Raw genomic sequence first — 18629 nt, 5'->3', positions numbered from 1 at the left:
GTTTGAGAGGCTGAGACCTACAGCTGGAGTTAGTGTAGAGGCATCACTTCATAAGAATTGTGGGAAATAGATAATTATACTTCAGAAAAGGTTCTGTTGGTTGGTTTTTTTGGGTTTTTTTATGTTAGGGAGTACTGAAATGAGGCAAGAATATAAAAAAATATAAAAATATTTATACATATATTTTAATATATTTTATATATAATTTTATATAAAAAACATTAATAAAAATTGTTATGCTTTCCATTCAGTGCAAAGCACCTGAGAATTGTTTTCCAGGTGAGGACTCCTCCTGGTAAGCCACACACCTGACAGAAGTCTCACTGGCTGCTGTGAAGTTGTTATGCTGACATAACTTCTGCAGATCAAACCCTACCATTTAGAAATTGCAGCTCTGATGCATAAAATAAATTCCCTCTTGCTGCTCCCCTGCTTGGGCAGACCCCCAGTGAGTCTAAGTTGCCAGACTGCAGCTTCTGGCCAGACTGGGTTCCATTGTCTGGGCTGCACCTCAAGTGCCACAGCTGCACTTGAGCAAGCATACTTGGTCATCCTCAGCTCCAGCCCAGTGGGAGCAGCATGGCTTTTTCTAATTCCATACCTGTCCAGTACAAAAACCTGGTAATTAATCCAGTTGTCCTTGAAATTTAGTGGGAATCTCTTCACTGATGTCAGCAGTAATGACAGCTAGCTCCAAAATTAATTTTCTCTGAAAGAGAAAATTAAATTAAGAAAAAATATATAAAAAATTAAAATGCACTGAGAAAGCAAGAAGTGGGGTTCTCACCTCTTAAAATTTTAAGTATCTCCAAGCTGATGTTGCCATCTCCAGACTCTAGACATCCTTGGACTTTTAAGTTCACTCATTCTTTTTCATTGAAGAGGCCACAGAACCCAATTTAGAAGCAAAGGGCATTATATGTCTTAGGCTATGTTAATTCTTTGTTCCAGAGAGCAACTGAGCAGCTACATCGCTACTACAGAAAGCTGAACTCCCCTCACCATACTGGTGATCTGTTTGGATCTGGTGTAACTTGTGGGGCTTTTCAAGTACAAGGTACATGGAATCTGTAATTAATTACTTTCTCATTAACACTTGCAGCTGAGTGTACGTCATGACTACTTGTATGTCATGTACCTGAACCTGGAGGTCAATGAAGTTCTGGGACACAGTCTCATTTCTGCAGCATCCAAAATAGTAGAGAACTGAATTAAATTTGCTTGTAGAGATCTCTAAGCAGAGTATTTCTAGGACTGTTGTAAAAATTATCTTTACAGCATGTCTTTGATTATAACCCTAACCAATGCCATCAGTAGGATTTATGGGTTAAACACAGAGCATATGCTCAGTGGGCACACAGAGAGCATGGGTTTGTTACTGTTTCAGGCTATCTCTCTTGACTGACTCCTATCAGACCTCAAGGAAAGAACTGACTCCTTTCCAGAGATATTTCTGGGGTGTTGGAAGTATCCAGCCTCCAGCTATCAGGGACCCTGTCTGTAGGACAGAGGAGTGAACTGTGGAGATTCATAAACGTTTGAACAGACTCAGATAGATATGCTGAAGGTAGCCACAAGCAAAGGGGGAAAAAAAAGTGTCAAGAAACATCAGGCACTAAAAAGTGTAATTATTTTGTAACATAAAACAGAAATGCAATTTCAAAAAAAAGCTTTTCTGATTAGATTTTGAGAACTCTGTGGAGAAAGAATCACACATGTATCTGATTGCTTCCTTTGATCAATGCTTCTGCCCTTCACAGCATGCTCTGGTTCACTGCTACTCATGCACACCTCAGGGAAGAGATGGATCTCAAAGGGCTGCGATTCATGCCAGAACTGGAGCCTTCACATGCTGAAAATGGAAAAGAGAAATTAAAAGCCAATTTTTTTGAAGCTCTGCCAAGTTGCTAATTGTTCAGCAACAATAACCATCACAACACAAACAATTTCCTAGGAATTAGAGGCTCAAGGTAGCATTTCAGGCCACAGGCTCTTCACAGCTTGTTACTAATCTGCTGGAAATCTACTGAATTACAACTGCTACTGCCTAATTTTTTCTATAGGTGAGTTTTGTTTATTCTACAGACTCTTATTAAAGCTATATGTGTGACAGGCTAATGAAACTTGGTAGGTGTTGCTTCTGGCCTGAAGCTTCTATTTTTTAACTCACTGGAAGTAATTTGTGCATCTGAGTCATAAAACCTCTTCAAATGGAAGTGTCAGAAAGAAGTTATTCCACATCCTTATGATCAAGTTTTTAAAAGAGACCTAAGTTTAAATTATGTTGGGCCCCTGCACACAAATCCAGGAAGAATGTGCTTATTACTTATGAGTGCTCTAGTTTACACCATAAGGAATATTACTAATTCTCTGGGCAGTATTGGAAGACTGCAAAAATATAATGATCCAAGCTGTCCAATTTGGAGCAGTTACCCTGGCTGGTAATGCTTGCCTTTCACTGAGACTGCCAATAGAATATGGTTTAGAAAAGAAAAAAGTATCAGAATGGCCATGTTTAACTGCATACCACAGCCAGGCTTGATCACAATAGTGTATTCTCATTAGTCATTCCCAGTTTCATTCATCAGCTCAGTGTACAGTGTCAGCCAGAAGAAGCAAACAATTGTAGACCATCCTCTGGAGGGGAGTTCAGAACAAAGCAGAAAACATGGTTTTGCCAGTGTGTGAAACCCAGGTGCCCCCACGTCCTGACTGAGGCTTGTCACTGCTCTCAGCATTGCAAGAGGGACAGAATGGACTGAGGGAAGGTAACAAGAAGGGCAGGTAAAGAAATGTAGATGATGGTGCAGTTGTCTTATCAATGGAGCCTTAAAAAGCTGAGTTTTCAATTAGGAGAGGAGAAAGCTCCCTGGAAATAAGATGAATGAAAAACTTGTTCACTAAATCCAATTTAACAGTCATAATAAAGTGGTTTTGTATATGGCAGGCAATGAGCTTTTGAAATATGTTGTCATAGCAGGTTTTAAAGGCAAACAGCACGAGCAGTTCCAAAACTTCATGGACATTATGTCCATAAACAGGGAGAAGGCAGAGATGAGCCTGTAATGTTTGGATGCTGGGAATGGTACTTTGTTTGCTCTTCCTGAACAGAGTCTCCTAACACACTGCTGGAGACAGGATACTGTGTTGGATGGATTCATCCCTGACTGGGCAAGTAGCACATTTCTTGGCTACTGTTTACAGCCAAAACAGTGCAAAGCACTGTTATATATATATACATATATAAGAAACAAGTGTATTAGCATGTGGCTTGCTACCTCAGCAAGGCAGGTAACATGTAACAGCGTGCGTTACTAGTGTCATTCACAAAGGAGGAAGTGCTCTCTGCTGTGATTTCAAACCGAGGTCCAAGATCTGCTCTGGCTTTGCTTTCCCTTTTAAGTCCTCAGATTCAGACATGATGGGACATCTGTGACCCACACAGAATTCCAAATGAACTTCTGTCCATCATTGCTCAGTGCCCTGGAGCTACAGGAGCCCAAAGTGCTCTTTCTGGTTGATGTTGTTCTGGCTCTAACTTACGCCACCTCAGACCTTAAAAGGGTCCTCCAGGCTTCCATGTACCACCAAACCCACAGATGAGTCCTTTTGGGAACAACTCTCAGGCAGAACTGCAAGTCCCCTTTACACTACACCAGAAGAGCACTGCACTAACCCCAGCAGCAGCTTTGGTGAAAAAACAGTGAGTGGCTAAGTGCCTCACCTGGGGACAGTCCTACCATTATGCAGGAAGGTTTCAAATTCTGGATGTGGCTCTCAGCTGGTTTCTGCTGGTACAAGCCCTCCACAGCTTGTAGCTGAAGGGGGTACTGGCTGGGGACTGCTGGGTAGTATTTTAACTCCTAAACAGTGCCTTTTTTTTTTTTTTTTTTTTTTTTTTTTTTTTTTTTTTTTTTTTTTTTAATCACAAGAAATTAAAGGTGCATTGAGCTGCTAGCAGAGACATCTTTCAGATGGAGGGTAAAACAGACAAAAAGAAAACCTGACACTTCTTACAATGAGAGGGAAGTTAACCTGACTTCTCATCAGTACAGGTTTGGGATGGTTTTATTTTGACTGAGGGGGAGAAAACATTTTTTCTTGTGGGGGCCAGCAAAGAAAACCTGAATTTTTTTTTTAAATTTTTTTATTTTTTTAACTTTCAAAAAGACTTTGAAGTGCTGTAGCTGAAAATGACTTTTTGGAAGTGGGTAACGCCTTCAATCTCTTAAGTTTACTCAGTGGCCAACCTCCTTTGTGTGGGAAGGCAGGTGAGTGGGAGGATGTATTTCACATAGCAATTGAAGGGAAAATATGCATTAAAACCCCACAGACTAGCACACTCCAAAGCATTGAGTCAGCTGCCCTGGCAGCCACTAGGGCTAGCCGTGTCCTGGGATGCCTCAGGCTCAGCATCAGCAGCCTGTCAAGGGAGGAGAGGTCAAGGGAGGTGATTGTCCTGCTCTGCACTGGTGTGGCCTCACCTCGAGGCCTGTGTGCAGTTTTGGGTGCTACAATATGAGAAAGATATAAAGGTATTAGAAAGCATCTAAACAAGTGCTTTGAAGATGGTGAAGGGCCTGGAGGTGAATGTGTATGAGAAGCAGCTGAGGTCACTTGGTCCATTCAGTCTGGAAGAGACTGAGGGGAGACCTCACTGTAGTCACAACCTCCTCGTGAGGGGAAGAGGAGGGGCAAGCACTGATCTCTGCTCTGACCACTGACAGGACCTGAGGGAATGGCCTGAAGTTGTGTCAGGGGAGGTTTAGGTTGGACATCAGGAAAAGGTTCTTCACCGAGAGGGTGCTTGGAAACTGGAACAGGCTCCTCATGGAGGTGGTCACAGCAGCAAGCCTGACAGAGTTTGGACAATGCACATGGTGTGGTTTTGGGAGCTCTCCTGTTCAGGGCCAGGAGCTAGATTTCTTGGGATCCATGTGGGTCCCTTCCAACTCAGCATATGTACAATTCTACAGCACCTGAGCTACTTCTAACACAGCGGAACATTTTTTTAAGTGATTTGAGTTAAAACAGACACCAGCCTTTTAAACAGGTCATCTTCTACACAGGAATGAATGGACTCTGTTCCAGCAGGAAAGAAGCTGTGGTCCTATAGCCAGTCTCACCAATGCTAGGTAACAGGTAATTGCTTGGTTTCAGCCAGGAGTAATGCCATGGGTTGCAAAGGGCTCTAGCACAATAAATATACATAAGTTTTACTGAGACTTGCAGAAAGGGCAAGAGGAAAGCCCTGCTCAGTATAGGCAGTCCCTGTCATATTACCAAAAGCCACAGCCATAGCTCAGCTGCCCCACACAGGAGCTAGAGCTCTGAGGTGGCATAGAGAGCCAGGGAGCAGTGACTGAGGCAGGATTCTGGGAAATACCAGAAGCTGGCAGAAACATTTCCCCTTCTCCACCTGCCAAGTTTTTTGTCCTTGTCTCCAAGCTCACGAAAGAAAGGCATAAATTTTTCTCAGCATATAAAGTTCCAGCAGAATCACTTTCAATTACTATTTAAGTCCCATAAATGACACCATATAATCCAAATGAAATAACACCAAGCTAAACTTGGTGCTACAAAACATTACAACAGCTGACTCTGCCCTTGATAATGAGTGAAATCACCTGCCTCCTGGAAACCAGCAGGTGTGTGTACATGACTGGCAACCTCTGTCAAGGGCATTAGGAAAGGGAGTGGCTGGATACATTATGTTGTCCAGAAGCCCCATCTGCCACAATCTCCCACAACACACCCTGCCCCCTTTAAGCACTGAAACCTTAAGAAACTTGTCAGAAAAACTGTAGTTGTGACACCATTTGAAAAAATACCAATGTTTAAACAGCACCAAGATTTTCACATCAGAGAATTCTCATTCCAGAGTCACAGATGACTGCTGAAATCCCAAGGTGACAGATATCCATTAAAGAAGGAAAAAGTTAAAAGGTTAAAAATTAAATCTACCTAAATTCTTTGACCAAGTGAGTCAGCCTCCCTTTCCCTTTCCCCTGACATTACAAATTGTGGTGGGAGGGTACACAGTTTGAATGGTGAGTTTTATAATGTTTTGCTTATTAGCAAAACCCTACCCCTACCCCTGCTTCTCCCCATAAGTAATAATGTGGAGAAATGATGCAGAAGTGCAGGTGTCTTCCAAGTGTGATACATATGTCAACTATATCAGGAACAGACTGCTTATGGACATCCTAAGAGAGCAATTAGCATCTTCAGGGTCATTTAACTTTTGGTCCATTGCAGAGATTGCCCCTAAAATATAGGCACATCATCTTGTGCTTGTTTAACAGATGGTACTGAAGCATGAATTATTTTCATGGCAATGTACATTTGGCAAAACCATACAAGTGGGAGAAGCAGTTTTCTGAGCAATAAAACTACCGGCTGGAATGCAACTGGCCTGTTTTACACATAACCAGTATTTTTCTGCATGAATGCCTGCTTTAAGGTAAACACCTCCTTTTTACAAAGGTATGCAAAAAACGGCAGGAAGCAAAGAGGCAAAAAGGAAGAGGTGAGACCGAATCACTGAAGTGCTTGCGTCCATCATTATACATCAGAAAGATATCTTAAGGCTTCTTTTGGAGGATATCAGGTACTATTTACTGTGCTCAAATTGCTGTAGTTGAATTGGGATGGTTTCAAGCAGCTTGGCAGCAACCCTTAGCTTAAACAGCAAGATGGCAAGAAGGCTAAGACATTTTCCTGGGAAGAAAACAAAAGCTGACATCAAAAATTATCAGTTCGCATCCCAGCTATCATGGTTGAATGCCCTGGCTCTGAATTTGCATCCCTGCACTTGCAATTCTAATGCCTGGTGATGTGCTCTGATCTTTGTTCATTTACTTGTCCTGTCTGACTGGAAATGGTGTTTTGGCAACAGCCTGCTATTTACTGTGGCACTACAGCCCTAAACATCCTTTAAGACATGCTGAGGCTTAGCTGGCCAAGTTCTTGTGCTGGCCTTTTGACTGTCATTGAGAGCCAAGTGCCTAGCTTGATACATCCTTTTCAAGAACCCCGGGTTCTGGGTTTTGGTAGCATTTTTTAAAATTTCTGTTTTTAAAACTAACTTCTTTCCATCTACCACTTGAACACAGTCAGTGCTATACAGCCTTCTGATGCTACTGGGAACAGCTTTTAAACAAATGTTAGCTAAACTCTAGTAAATGAAATAATAAATTTCACATCAAATAATGAATGAAATAATGATATTTCCCTGTGTTCTTCCTGCATGAGAAGAATGATGAACCAGCACATTGCTTTTAGGATTATTAGTTTGTGTGTGCAATGTTTCTACTTGTCATTTCTCAGCTGAACAGGCTGTTCTGAACAGTACTTCTGCTCCCCAGGAAAACAAGGGTCCAAAGGGTCAGTAAGCCACATCCACAACTAACAATCTCCATGGAATGTACAGATCCTTTTAAAAACTGATGGATTAGATTCAATTTGCTTCAATAGGCACACACCAGCAACAATCCAAGTTAATTTTACAGCTGACAGTTTAACGGTTGGGTGAATAATCTGTCCCCTTAAAAGGGAAAACTTCCTTTTTCTGAAAGATCCTGAACTTTCCAGAGTGCACCCATACAGATACAAGCTGTTACAACAGCATTACAGGCTATGAAAACAAGGAATCATTTGTTACTTTCTATACTTGTCCTCTTTAGTCACTGCTGCAGAGCGGAGTAAGTCCAAAGCACACCTTGCAGAGGGGCAGTGGCTCCATGGACTATGTTCTCTGCCAGAGGTGATGTGGCTTTGCAGTCTTTTAGTCCCCATGAGTGCCTGGCTAAGGAGCTGTACCTATCACCTCTGTTTCTAGTTGAGAGATTAAGCACATAACTCCTTTCAGGTAAATACTATATGTGGTTCTACAGCACTAATCTTGCTCAAATTAACTGTGACACTGCAAAACTGCTCCTTTTTGGCAAGAAATAACAGTAGGCGGGGAGAATAGAAGCAGGAAGAGAACAGGGTGAAGGGAAACAGGTATCAAGGGCATGGCAAAAAAATATTGCCTTATTTCTTCACAGAACTCATACATCCAGGTGACATCAAGGCAATGAAATAAATATTTAAAGCAGATGATCAGGAATAAAACAAACTGTCCAGAGCATGAAATCAGGAGGTCAAAAGCAAGGAAATATTGAAGCCAGGGTGTTGTTTTCTTGTTGAAATATTGCTGGTACTGCACTAAGCAGAGGTAGGACTCAGTCTGTGGCTGCAAGCATTGCAGGAGATGCCATAAGCACATTGCACGGGTTTTCTGTCAGACTATGCTGTCATCTTTGACAAAGCAGACAGTGCTGAGGCTTTCTGCTAGGACTAAGCTCCTCACTCTCACTCACTGGCTTCTTTGTGCTAATGCACTCTAAGAGCGACACTTAATGACAGATACAGGGGAAAAAAATCTTTGTCATGGGAATACTCACCAGGCCCGTTACTGCAACGATGTGACCAGCCTTGGCTGGGTCCCAGGCAGGTGGGTGTCTTGTAGTTTCAAAGCAGTGTGTCCTTTTGAATGATTTCTAATCCCTGTAGCCAAAGAAAGCAGGAGATAATGGAAGATGTGCTTATGCTCCTTAGCGGTTATCAGAGGGAATTATAATGGAGCATTTTCAAAATTAATTCATTTCCTATATCCAGCATACTTAATTAATCTGGGGAATAAAACTGATTAAGTTTCTCCTCTAGAAAGCATATTTTTTCCTCACCAGAACTTGATCTTACTTTTACTATTAATATATGGTTTGTTGAGATAACTACGACCCAATTTAAATGATTTGTTGCAGCATCAATCTTGCCTAGTCTATAAGCTAGTTCTGATTCTACAAGGGGTATGTATCTCGACAACAGAAAGTCTTTGTCTGAAGGCAGATGATTCTTAAAGCTAAATTAAGTTAAAATTAAAGTTAAAACCATTAATATGTTGACCTAAGTAGCCAAGAGATTCTGATTAACTATCAACACTTTATTTACTGCTCTTCTTCTCAAGAAGTCCTCAGATTTTAACTTGCCCAGGTCTTAAGATACAGAAAGATTAATCTTGACTGCTGTCTGCATGCTCATTAAATGAAGTTTTCATTTTCTAAATAAGCCTTATAGATAAGATAAACAATTTAATTTTTTCTTTAGAGGATTAAAGATTTGATGGAGTAACTCCTTCCCTTTCTTGTACGAACTGACCTTTCTGATGTGTGTCACTGGAGCTTGGTGCTGAGGAAGAAGTTAAGACGGGCATAGGCAAAAGAAAAACAAGAGTTTTAGCAGAGAAACATAAGAGGTGAATAATTTATTTAGCAGTCAGTAGTGGTGCTATTCCTTTCTAGAGAACTGCTGCTAAGAAGATTCCCAATTTACCTCCCCTTGTTCCTCAGCCGTCCTTCTCTGGACACAGAAGACTGCCATCCATATCCTGTTACTTGTGTAACTCATTTATCCACAAATGTGGGCTGTGTTCCCTCTTGGTATCCTAGTGCTAGCTACAGCACTTGCTTTGGCCACGTGAGCTTTACTGCCTCACCTAGGCTCTGGCATAAGAAGCTGGAAGACAGCTGTCAGCCAACATCTTGCTCTCAGGAGGTCCTGCCAGTCCCCCTGCCCTCCCCAGACATCAGAAGTTTGCCACAATGCATTATCTAAGAGACACCCATTGACTAGTGAAGCTAGTAAGGAAGTAGCAGTAGCCAAAATGCAGTACAAATTTTGATCTTGCTGCCAGCCAACTATAAATAATTTCAGTTATCTCAATTTTTCTGATTTAATTTCACTTTGACTATAGCAGCACCACCTTTTAACAGTGTGACTGCCAGCTTCATGACAGTGGTTTTTTATTTTGCAGGTCTTGCATTTGCATCACAAGTGGGGAAGACTCCAAGTTTTTACTTTAAATGAAATATGGTTGGATCCTGAAAAATGATCCAAATGCTCCATAAAGGATTGTAACTCAGAAGGTGGGAGGGGTGGGGTAAAGAACACATGCTTTCTAAGTTCTTCTCATGATCTTTGAACATCTGGCAGAGCCAGAAGGAAAGTCTGGGGTTTGAGGAGCTTTTGATACTTTAGTGGTCACAGACTTTCATTCAGTCCTTTATCATCTTTGACTTGGGTTGGAAATCAACATGCAAGATGCATGAGATGAAGAAGGAACACCTTGAATTCTTGCGTTCCTGCCACTGTTAAAGCTGTTCAATGCCTGAAAAGCTGACCCTAAAAGCCTGGCCTGGCCAGACAGTGCTGTTTGGACAAGGAAAGTCTGCCCAGGTGCTTTTAATTACCAGGAAAGTAGTTTTCCAGAAATAGCTTCCTGGCTGCTTGCCAGATCTATTTCTTCTGACAGGAAAAGCAAATGTAAACATCCAGCACTTCGTAACAGACCACAGAAGCCCCTCTCCGACTGGAGCAGGACTCTGGAAAGACTGTGCTATCTTCTCATCTCCGAACCCTGGGCTACCTCCTAAGCAGAATTATCCCATGCACCTCAGCAGCTCGCTATGGGGATGTGGTGGGAGCTCCCTCACACTGCAGGAGGTAGTGCTGAGGAGTCCACTGGGTCTTGGTACAGAAAGGCTACTTGGGAGAGCAGATCAAGCAGAGCTACTGCAAATGCTTATAAAGCCCTTGGGTACTGCCAAAAGAGACCAGTCCCACCCAGCTGCGTCCAAGTGGCAAAACTGGGCCCACCTGAAACTGATTGAGAAGAAGGGGTGCTCTCATTTAGTCCTGTCTTTGGCATTTACTCCTTCTTCACACCTTCTACTATGGCTGCTGTCAGCTTTTCCTGAACTTCAGAACTACTTTTTATTTATGTGGCACTGTGCTTACAGGTGATACAGGTATAGAGGTACCTCATGGTATCTCGTATGTTGCAACGTCTCCAAAGGCAGCTCTTTAGGGAGTATTTCACTTTCCATTTCCTTGATCTGTGCCTGGAAATGTCTTATAGGAGGCAGACCCCTGGGAAAAATATCTCCTGATAACTCTAAGCATATGGGAAGGCAACAAAGTGTATTTTCTGGGTTCTGTCACCTATGTACAACACTCTGACAGGAAGAAGATGAGACAGAGAATATTATAGTGAATAAATAGAACTTCACTCTTTGCAGTAGCTGCCAGGCAGCTCATGGCTCCAATTCTCTCTTTGCATCCTTGTTCCCTGCCGGCACAGCATCTGTGCTGAGTCTTTCAGCATTGAAAGTTCCCTGTTTCTGGAGCCTTTAGCCAAACTACATAACAGAAGATACATTCTTATTAGTGATCTAGTTTCTAGTTTGGCAATTTTTGGAAGGCATCCAGAGGACATGTTAAAGGATGAGGAAATGGCGTGGTTGATTACTCAGATATTACTCTTAATTCCAGCAATGCCTTGAGATTATCAGGAGCAAAGTTTCTTTGCTGGTAAGTGCTACACAAATATGTAGGATAACATTTGCAATAAGGAGGTGATGGATAGGAGACACGGATAAGGGAAGTTGTTTAGGGATGGCACAGTAAGTGCCCAAGGAGTTTGCCCAAGGCTATAGAAAGAGATCGTGTGAGAGCCAGAAACTGAGATGATGTCTGCTGAGTCAGAAAACACGAGTTTACTCATCTGAATTTTTTCCCATTGCATAAATACCAAGGAACTTGTCTGCGATGTAACACACACAAGTTGCTTAAATGCAGCAGAACTCAGTAAACAGAGGGTGGTTTCATGAGCTTAAAGAAAGGAAGACCTTCATCTTACAGAGGGTGAAAAGTAAATTGCTGCTTCGCAAGGAAGGCATTGGCTGGGCAGTGTCACTATAGTGCTTGGTCCCAGCAGGGAGATGACTCAGTAGTGCTGACACTGATGCTGCTGTTGGCTTCCCCTGCACATCTGACTTCTTTGCTTTGGGCAGTTTTTGCAACTGCACCCATCCTCCACAGGTCTCCACAACCATCCCCATTCAAGGTCTCCATAGCCACAGTCAGGTCAGGAGGGAGCTGTGTGAAAACACCACTGTCTGCTGCATGTACGATGCCAGGGGAGGCTTCCAGCTCCATGAAGTCCTTGCAAAGAGAGGCTGGAAGAGGGCGTCAGGAGGGAATTGCATTGTAGGGCACTGCAGATTGAATTGAGAATTTCTCTGGAGACCAGTTGTGAAAAAAACAACAAAAGATCATCTTGCTTCCTCTTCACAAGAGGTCATGCAAGACAGAGCGTTGGCATCAGCCCCAGCCAGATGAAATTAGCAAGAATTAACAAAAATCCAGTGTCTAGGTAACCTTTATAAAAATTAAGACCCTTATATGGCACCAAATAATGCAAAGGAGAGCTTCCCAAGAGGGCTTTGGAAACATCAGCACTGTGCCAGGGGCAAACAAACAGCTAACTCTGATGATTTCTGGGAAGGCTCTGGGAACTGAAGAGGTGGTGTGACACAGGGTGGTGAAGAATGAATCAAAGCTGCAGCAGAGGTTCCCAGTGTGTAGGAAAAACCTCAGTTGGCCAGAGGCTGACTGTTTGCCCTGTCAGCCTCTGATCTGGCAGGGTTCTCTCAGCTCTTTCTTTAACTTGTATCATTTCACCAGTTTGTTGAAGACAATGTGGCTGCATCTGGGCTTGAGTATAGCACACAAACTAAATGCTCTACTGCACTGCTGTGTTGAAGTGTTTCCCAGAAATGCAAGAATGAGCCTCTCTGGCATTGCCTACGCTAGAGCTTTGCTAAACATTTCCCACCAGTGCACATCAGGTGTCATGAAGATGCAGCAACAGTGTGGACTCTTGAGCAATGCAGAATTTGAATTTGCGTATTGAAAATCTGAGTCCATGAGAAAAGATTTTTAGAAGGCTTAAATGTATTAGGAGCTTAGCTAGCATTGTTTTTCCCATTCTAGAAAGAAAATCTGTACCTCAGAGTCCATCTGTAAGTTTCTAGAAAAGTAATTTGACTTTCAAACGAGCATCTGTTCTCATCTCCAGTGGGACTTGCTCATCCAGAACTTATGAAAAAGCAATATATTCCTCTTTAGGAGGCCAAACCTAAACATTTATTAACATAACTTTAAACATCCACATTTTCAAGGTGTTGACCTTCCTTTAAAATATTATTTTACTGATTTTTCTCACTATCTAAAAGTTGTTCATGCAGTTCTGTTTAATAGGCTGAGTGTGAAAGAGGCCACACCCAAATTGTGAAATTGGGTGAATTCACATTCAGTAGGTTGAGTGTGAAAATGAAGACTACATCCAAACAAACCTAAAGAGAAAAAAATTATTGAAAATTTTGGTCTTTTTGGGTGGTTCCCGCAATTTGTCTTTTTGTAAAATGGCTTCTTGCCTGAGGAAAATTTTAAATGATCTTAGTTTTTGAATATTGTCCAATGAAAATTTCTGAAGGTTATTTTTTTCCATTTGAGAACAGAAACATGTCCGCTCCATGGTCCCCTGCCCACAGCTGTTAAAAGATATGTAAAAGCACAGAAAGGAGCCCAACCCAAAACAGTAGTTATTGAACTTCCCCCTTCCTCTTATTTTGCAATAACAGTTCAGAAACATGCACAGTTAACTTTTCATCATGAAAACTGTTCTCATCTAAGTTGCTAATACACCCACAGAACTGATAAGCTAAGAATATTTCCTGATTTTTTTATTATTTCCACTATTTATTTCCATGCCAAGCAGAAGTGTGTTCTTTACCCGCTTTGAAATTCATACTCAAAGATATATTACCTGTGGAAAGGCAGACTTCAGAAGGTTCTTTTTTTTCTCTATTTTTCTTCTATCTAATGCTTTTATAGAAATATGTTCAAGAATCTGATCACTCAGAGTGCTCTGAAAGGACTTTTATTAGTAACAACCAGGACTTATAGGCCAAGGCAGTACATAAACAAGAAGTTTCTTCTTTTAACATCAGGATCCCTGAACAAAGGGATCTATTGATCTTCTACACTATAATGCAGATCACTCAGCTTTCTGTACATTGCCTACAAAAGCTGCTCTAACTTCCCGACAGGGAAATGATACCAGACTGACTTCACAAGGCACCCTAAAAATGGTTTGATCTCTTGTGAAAACTGGAAATTACATGGCTATTCTTAGTACTCTTATAAATATTACTAATATTCTCTTTTAATAGGCTGCTAAGAAAATTCTGTATTATGTTCCTGGGGTAGCTTTTACTGAAGCAGCATTCTGCAGGTCCTTACTACATAAGCACACTTTGGTAGTGGCAGGAAGAGGATTTTGAGCACAGACACCCACACCACTTGTCACAGGACCCCAAGAGAACCTTTGCGAGTGGGAGCCCTGTTTCTGCTCAACTCTGCTGCTCTTGAGTCTCATGAGCATTGCTGGTGTTAGCCTTGCTTGAGTGAACTGTCCCCCTGCATTTGAGCACCAAGCCACCCAGCCTTGCCATCCCAGGGACCATGGTGTGCCACTCCAGGGCTGTGTTACTTGGGATTTTACTTGTGTTACTTAGTAGGACTGGCCTAGTAGGACTGGCACACTAGGTCTCAACCAGGTGGCAGCTCTGCTACCATGGCAGGTGCTTGTACTCTGCAGGAAGTGAGGCCTGAGAGATGACATCAGATTTCCTGTAACCTGAAATCCTCTAAACAGCAATGGCCAGCAGCAGCACCCTTGGGAAGAAAAGGAAAAGAGAATAGCACCATGCTAAATATGTAGTAATGGCTTCCCAGAGTCTTGCCAGCAGGTTTTCTGCAGTATCCAATCTGCAGCTCAGGGTTCTAGGGTATGAAAATATAGGAGTTTGTGGTGCATCTGCGTGGTTAAATCCTGCCATTGACACTTCTCTGTGTGAAAGAACACAATTCAACAAAAAGAAAAATGCAGATGTTTCTTTCTTCAAAAGTTAAATCAGACTTTTAAATACCAGAATCATTTGATGTAAGCTTGGGGAATTTTATGGGAAAAGAAACTAAAGAGCAAGAAAGAGAGAACTTACCAGTCTGCCCTGATCTCATATCCCCTTGTTTACATCCCACCCATTTGACACTGTTGAGCTGAATTGGTACCAATAATACGATAAACTGCCCACTAGATGAGGTTATGCCAGTAGTACGGGCAGTCATCCTGTCTTAGTTAAACCATTTTCAGGGGAACAAGAGGAAAGACTAGGAAGACCTTTGTAAAATGCACAAGTATATCAGTGCTTTTATGGCTTGGTTACTGGAAGCCCTACACATGTTTCAGTTGATAAGGCAATCACAAGGTTTTCATTCTCATCTGAATAAGAATATTTAATCTTTGCAGCATAAAGTCCCATGTGCTAAATTAAATTTCCTGCCAGCTCAGCAAACAGTTTTGCTACTTTGAACTGCATTGTGCATGATTTCCTTTCATCACAGGATGCATTCTGTCTTGAGCATCAACAGCCAAGAGGGAAAAGCCCAGTCTGCTCCAGCACAAGCATGAACATACTGTGCTATTCAGAGCCACCATCCACCAGCAGGCAGTTGGGGTGGGATGCAGGTGACAAAGCAGAGGTACCTGTAATGGGGATGAGTCTGTCTGAACAAGTCACTGCAGTTTACTTTAACTGTCCATAAGGAAAAAGGCTACTTGTTGGCACTGTGCAGTCCATCTGATGAAAGTGCCTGGCTATCCTAGAAGTGCCTCTTTCTCTGCATTGGTTTTCAAGGATGTGTAGAAAACTAGCTCAGGTGTAGACAGCCACATTGCAGATTTCTGTGATCAGGAGGGAAGAATCTGACTTCCAGTTTCCCCCCAGTTCTAGCTAATAGAAGCCTTTGCCACAGTAGGTTTGGGGAGGCTTCTCTAGGTGCCCTCCTACAGCTCACTCATCTATGAGCATGTTCCAAAAATCTTCATACTTATAGGCTAAATTTGTTCATTTCACTCCAGAGTTACCTAAAACCTAAAGCAGAGAAAGCTGGTTGTATTTTTCTTTCAAGGGAAGAGAAGGAAGAGGGGGAGGAACTAATGGCATTATTGCAAAAGCAGAGGTGGTTTTTTTATGTCATAGACCCTCAATGAATTTAAAACATTGCATCCTGGTAAAGTTCACCAAATGTTTGTGCTGATTTTTTTTGTAACAAAGTATTATCTGGTTTAATTATTGGTTAAACTTTCCTTATTTATGTTTTTACTGTGTGAGGGTGGGTGCCACTTGGGATTACAAAGATTTTCAACAAGCGGAAGGGAGCAAAAAAGCAAAAGGGAGGCTGGGGTCCCCCATTGTTAGGGCACAGAAAATCAGTTGCCTTTTGGTTAACTCCATTCACAGTTCAGCCTCTTTCAGCTTTTCATGCATCATTTGGAGTTCATAGCATTTTAGAGATTTGCTGATGCAGGTTCAAAAGTACAGGGATTTTGGCTATTAAAATCAAACTCAAAAATACACTTTTCTTTGTTTGACTAGTGAAATGTGACAGGAAGACGAGTTGGACCTACAAATCTCAATTCCTCAGTATCTCAAACTCTAGCCTTGACCAGAGTAACTCAACATATCTGAAGAAGAAAAGCTGCATTTTCTATAAGAAGGAATTAAATATGTATAAACAGACATTAGATTTTGGCAGGCTATTCTCTTTCCTAATCCTCAGTATCTCCCCAATTACTATACAGCCTGATCATTCTACATAAGTTGTTTTTATTAACACTATAAGAGGCCATCTGTCTGCAAATACCCAGTCAAATAATAGAAACCAACAGAAGAATAATCAAATTCAGCTACTGACAGATCGAAAAGATTTGTGTGCAGAATAAATATTTACTTTTTTAGGCACTTCAATATAATTCTGGGAGTTTTCCAAGCATTTATCATTTCAGGGTGGCAGGGAACGGTAACAATTCTTTCTCCACCCGCTTCAAGAATTTTTACTTTCAATCACCAAAGATGATGTAATGAGGTCTTTCCAATCTGCATCATGTTATCACACCCCCAAAATAATGAGCACGCTAGATTGTTGCAATGGTATAGAAAGAACAAACAAACAAAAACCAGCGCATTTTGCACCCTAAAATTTTGACTTTCTTAGAGGTGTCTCATCCAAAAGATCAGAGTTGCTCTATAAAACTATGGGCAGGTTCTCTGAATGGGTCCCCTGAATGAATGCAAATGGATTTGGTTTAGCAATCCAAACTGAACTACTTGGATTAATTGAACAGTTTCTGTTAAGAACTCTCCCACCAGGCAGCTTTTTCCAACCACTCTGCCCCCAGCCTGCAGGGGGTTGTGACCCACATGGCACAAGTTGCTTTGTTTTCTAGCAATGGCCAGCAGGCTGCTCTGTGCAGCATCCCCATCCATCTTTCTCTAGTTCCTTGCTTTCAATGGAAATATTGAATAGGACAAACAATGCTGATTGAATACTGAAGATCTTAAAGGAAGCCTCTATGCAAATTAGTGTGTTTAAAAAAAACATCAATCAAAGTAATTTCTTTTCCAGGTAACAAGGAAGGATAAGAGAAAATTGCCTGAAGTTTTTTCCAGGGGAGATTTAGATTGGATATCAGGAAAAAAATATTCACCAAAAAGGTTAAGTAGCAATGGAACAGGCTGCCCAGGGAAGTGGTTGAGTCACCATCCCTGAAGGTGTTCAAGGAAGGTTTGGATGTGGCACCTGGGGACACGGTTTAGTGGTGAACCACAACTGAGTTGGTGGTTGGGTTTATGATCTTAGTGGTCTTTTCCAACCTTGAAAACCCTGATATTATGCCATTTCTGATGTACCTCAGAACTGAGTTTGCCTCAGTGGTCATAATGATTTTAACCTGTAATTGTGGGTTTTAAATAGTGTCAAAATGTATCAAAAGCAGCTCGGCACAATGAAAGCCAATTAAATACGATGATGAAAGATCTAAAGAGCTTTATGAAAATAGACTAAATTGCCTCTTGAATGATTATCTCTGCTCGAATACAGAGATGCTTTAAATAAAACTTGTCTTTCTTAGAAAATATTGCCTTCAAAATAAATTTCTTGTTCTTAAGAAAATGAAATTACAGGAGGGATATCCTCTCACAAAAAAGATAACGATCTTACACTGTGGAGTTATGATATACCGAGAACAATACCACAGAAACTAAAAAAGTACACATGTAGCAGGTTTGTGTAAAAAAATTACATAAATGTTTGCAATATGGATTGAAGTACTATCATTATTGCATAGGGAACAAAAACTTTTCACCAGGGATAACTACAGCTGCCAAAAACCAACTATTATGTAATAGCTGGGAAAAAAAAAAAAAAAAAGAGTGAAAAAGGGAGAGGAAAAGAAACCACTCTGCATCTCCTCATGGTCCCTGGAGTATCTGTCCAGACCAGATGTTAGGAGGGAAGGATGTGCTTGTGCTGCCTGCTGCACAACAAATGATTATGCTTTTTGCAATAGGGTAAGTAGAGAGGTGTCAGAAATGCTGGGGTACTCATTTTCATGGAAAACAATGGGCAGGACAAACCCCCTGTTCTTAATTGTAGGTCTTGCCTTCAGAGGATGAGGAGCCAATTCCTGGCTGGGATGTCTGGTAAATTGACTCTTCTCTTTTTATGCCTTGGCCACCTCTATGATGGCTTAAGCCAAATTGCAATTTTTGCATAATTTGGAGTCATGTTAAAAATTGCCTCATTAATTTTAAAATCACAACAGTCGTGTTAATAGA

At 41.5% G+C, this 18629-nt stretch overlaps 2 long non-coding RNA genes across 2 annotated transcripts; one reads left to right on the top strand and one right to left on the bottom strand.

Moving 5' to 3' along the window:
- Positions 1-951: 951 nt before the first annotated feature.
- LOC147652502 (uncharacterized) lies at positions 952-3904 on the top strand. Its single transcript, XR_015287688.1, has 2 exons — positions 952-1057; positions 1761-3904. It is a non-coding gene; the product is annotated as an uncharacterized LOC147652502 (long non-coding RNA).
- Positions 1775-10601, bottom strand: LOC147652501 (uncharacterized). The gene is made up of 3 exons (XR_015287687.1): positions 9379-10601; positions 8451-8553; positions 1775-1852 (listed from the first exon to the last, which is right to left on the bottom strand). It is a non-coding gene; the product is annotated as an uncharacterized LOC147652501 (long non-coding RNA).
- Positions 10602-18629: the final 8028 nt, after the last annotated feature.

This window comes from Cyanistes caeruleus, chromosome 6 (assembly GCF_971803275.1).
Source record: "Cyanistes caeruleus chromosome 6, bCyaCae1.hap1.1, whole genome shotgun sequence".
Classification (NCBI taxonomy): Eukaryota; Metazoa; Chordata; class Aves; order Passeriformes; family Paridae; genus Cyanistes; species Cyanistes caeruleus.
Note: the sequence above shows the minus strand (reverse complement) of the source record. Positions and strands in the feature narration are given on the sequence as shown.